Source organism: Nannospalax galili, unplaced genomic scaffold, assembly GCF_000622305.1.
Source record: "Nannospalax galili isolate Female #2095 unplaced genomic scaffold, S.galili_v1.0 scaffold365, whole genome shotgun sequence".
Lineage (NCBI taxonomy): Eukaryota > Metazoa > Chordata > Mammalia > Rodentia > Spalacidae > Nannospalax > Nannospalax galili.
In genome coordinates, this window is record NW_008353234.1 from 1,009,784 (window position 1) to 1,013,576 (window position 3,793).

The 3,793-nt window shown below is 52.5% G+C and overlaps 1 pseudogene; it reads left to right on the plus strand.

The window, feature by feature from the left end:
• Nucleotides 1-682: 682 nt before the first annotated feature.
• LOC115067230 overlaps nucleotides 683-3,793 on the plus strand; it is a 5,351-nt pseudogene continuing 2,240 nt past the window's right edge.

Below are 3,793 nucleotides of genomic sequence, written 5' to 3' on the forward strand. Positions count from 1 at the left end.
CCTGTTCTGTGTCATGTCATGTCTGCTTACACAAGATAACAAGAAAGAGTTGTACCAGGCACATACCAAGCATCTCTTCCCAATTGAGACACCTGAAGGGAGCTATAACATTTTTTCTTGTTTTAAAGTTATTGGTTTGTGAAATGCTTGCTTTGAAACTATTGGCTGTATAAACGCGGGCTTTTGTGTAACGGTTGTGGAAGCCTATATAATCTTTACCTAAAATTGTCTCAGGGTCGATTGCCCTAACCAGACCTGCGTGTCTTGGAAGGACTCTTTTCTCCGGACAGGGCAGTGTAAATCGAGGGTGGCTCCCTCGTGTCTGTAAAATCCAGAATAAAGCGGGAATCGCCATCCCGTGTCTGGTCTCGGGTTCGAGTCCCAAGCAGGGAAGTCCGGGTTCGAGTCCCGGCACCTAGGGTCCGAGTGTCTCGGCCCTGGGGAGGAAGCCCGATCGGCAGAAACCTGGCACCAGAGGAAGAGGAGGTCAAGCTCGTTACCTTGAGGCAGTCCGAGTGGACACCTTTTGGGAGAATCACGAGGAGTCTCGGGGATCCCGAAAGTGAGAGTGGTGAGTGCAGCGCGCATCTGAGGAAAGAAGGACCGGGTCCGAGTGAATGCAGTGAGATGTGGTGCGCGTGCTTGATAATTGTGCTAATTATCTTAATAAGGGGGGGGTCTGGTTTTGTATTTTTCTCTACGCTCTCTATTTTAAACCTTCCTTTCCTCCTTTTTCCTTCCTTTTATTCTCGGTCTAAGTAGACAAGACCCTTTATCTGTAACTCCTACCCCTCTCCATCCCTCTCTCCGGCCACTGAAAAAAAACCCCGGCCGGGGCTGCGCAGGCTCTGGGGCAGCTGCGCCATGGCCGCCGCCCGGGGCATGAAGATCTCTAGGTGGCACCACCAGATGAAGTTCGAATGGCCCATGCGACCAGTTGCGCCCGAGAGTCACCAAGCGCCTCTTCATGAGGTACTCGAACTCGCAGGCCTCCAGCCCTGCCATGGCCCAGCCGCCCGGCGGGGACCCGCCACCCCCGGCCCTGCCGCCCATGGGAGGGGCGCCCGCGCCTGACAGCACCGCTGCCGCCACCACCACCGCCACCACCGGCCGCCCGCCCGCTTGGCTCCTAGGGCCGCTGCCGCAACTAAGCTGCGCTGCCTGCGCCCAGGGCTCGGGAGGGGGCCCCCGATCCCCGCACCCCAGCCCCTGCCATGGTGCTCTGGCTGCCGCTGCCCCCCGCGCAGCCAGGCTAGGGCGATGTGGGAGCCCCTGGACAGCGGCCCCCGGCAGGCACCATGAGCCCCTTCTCCGCCGCCTGCTGCTCGCAGCACTGCTGCAGCTGGCTGGCGCCCAGGCCCATGTCTCCCAGCTTGATGCCCCTGATCACCAGAAGAAAGTGGTGCCCAGGTGCCCAGCTGTGTGACCGTGCAACGCTGTGGTGGCTGCTGCCCTGACGATGGCCTGAAATGTGTGCCCACTGGGCAGCACCAAGTCCGAATGCAGATCCTCATGATCCAGTACCCTAGCAGTCAGCTGGGGGAGATGTCCTTGGAAGAACACAGCCAATGTGAATGCAGACCCAAACAAAAGGAAAGTGCTGTGAAGCCAAACAGGGCTGCCATGCCCCACCACCATCCCCAGCCCTGCTCTGTTCTGGGCTGGAATTCTGCCTCCAGAGCACCCTCCCCAGCTGACATCATCCATCCCACTCCAGCCCCAGGATCCTCTGTCCACGCTGCACCCAGCACTGTCAGCGCCCTGACCCCCGGACCTGCTGCTGCTGCTGTAGATACCACAGCTTCCTCCGTTGAAGAGGGGAGCCCAGAACACCCCAGCCCAGGACATCTCAGCTGGGGCTCCAGAAGGGCCAGGGACAGAAGCTGAGGTAGAAGAGACTGAACTCTTAAAGGCCAAGGAGATGCCTGGGGGTTCTAGGATACTGAGAACAGAGATTGAGACAATAGAATTGAAAATATTGAGGACCCAGAAGACAGAAATAGGGGGTTTTGAGGGTCCAGTGATAGCTGCTGAGATGGGAAAGTCTGAGATATCGGAGGCCCAGGAAACAGAGGTTAGGGAATCAGGGGCTCTGTGGATAGACATGACACAGCCTGAGATGCTGGGAACCCAGGAAATAGAAGTTGGTGGCTCAGAAATCCCAGAGATAGAACCTAAAATAGCCAGGGCTTAAAAAGACAGAGGTGGGGGATTCCGGGACTTCCAGGCCAGAAGCTGGAACAGTAGAGGCTGAGGTTCTGAGGGCCCAGTGGACAGAAACTATAGTTACAGAGTTGGAAGAGGCAAAGACAGAAACTTTGGCAATCCAGGAGACTGGGACCTGGGGAGCTCTCACAGTCACTGAAAAAAGAGTTTCAGGGGCTCAGGCAATAGAGGCAGAAGTATCCAGGACACCAGAGACAGAGACTAAAGTTCTGAGGCTTCAGAGGGCAGAGGCTAGAGTGTTGGGAGAAGCAGAGGCCAAATCTTTGACTTTGGGGCCCCAGAAAGCAGAGATAGCAGTTTTTGAGCCCCTGGAAAATAAGTCTGGTATTTTTGAGGCCCAGGAAGCAGAATCTGGGGTCTTGGGAACCCAGAAGGGGAAAGAAGCTGAGGAAAGCCTCCCAGAAGCCAGCTTGATTGAGACACAGGTGGCCAGTGGGGCAGGGGCTGGGGTACCCAGGCCCTCGGGGGGCCTCTTCCCCAGAGGAGCCCAAAGAGGACAGAAGGCTGCTGGGGGGAGGCTCTTCCCCAGAGGAGCCCGAAGAGGACAGGAGGCTGCCGGGCAGCCAGGCACCACCTGCCCTGGTCAGCTCCAGCCAGTCCCTGCTAGAGTGGTGTCAAGAGGTCACCAGTGGCTACCGTGGTGTCCGTATCACCAATTTCACCACATCCTGGCTGATAAAGATGGAAAAGTTTCTAAGCCAGAGTGTTGCTATTTAGAAGGCACTTTCTGATTGTAGTCTTTGTTAGGTGTGTGCAGCTTACTCAGTGGTACTGTACAATACTGGGGCAACTTAAGTTCTTATTACAGACATCTATTATTAGACATTTAAAGGTATATAATAGGCCAGGTGTGATGGCACACCCTTTTAATCCCAGCACCAGAGAGACAGGTGGATGAATCTCTGAGTTGAGGCCAGTCTAGTCTACATAGTGAGACCCTGTCTCGAGGAAAAAAAAAAAGAGAAAGCCTAAGTAAGTAATAATGGTCTATATAGGTTTGTTATGATTTATCAATGATGAAACAGGGATAATGTACAGACAATCTTGAGGGCATAACTCAGTCAATCAGTTTAAGGATGTCTAGTAAAGGTTTATTTTTATGTTTTTCTGTATTGTGCAAATGTTAGTTTTGACACTTTCTTTTACCCATAACAAGAATGATTTGACTCAAGAAAAACTAGGTCTACCTCCTGGAACCAGATGTGTGCAATCTAGAAGAAAACAGTTTCTGTGAAGCTTGGTCTGAATCCTGATGTTTATTTCCTGTCGATAGGTATATGATATAATGCCTCCTTTCCTTCCAAAAACTGTAAATCAGGATATAGAAAACTAAAAGGAGACTACTTCTGTTTGTAACAGAACAGCCTTCATTTAAGACAGACTTAAGAAATTCTTGTTTTAAGGTCCCTTTCCTGGGCTGTGCCTAGTTAACCTGTGATGGTAAATCTCTGCCAGTCAATGTTTATTGAGAACATTTGGGTTTTGTTCAAAGTTTATCTATATGCTATACAGTAATTAAAGGTACCAGGCTGGTGCAACTGACCTTCTTGGGTGGTTAATAACCATA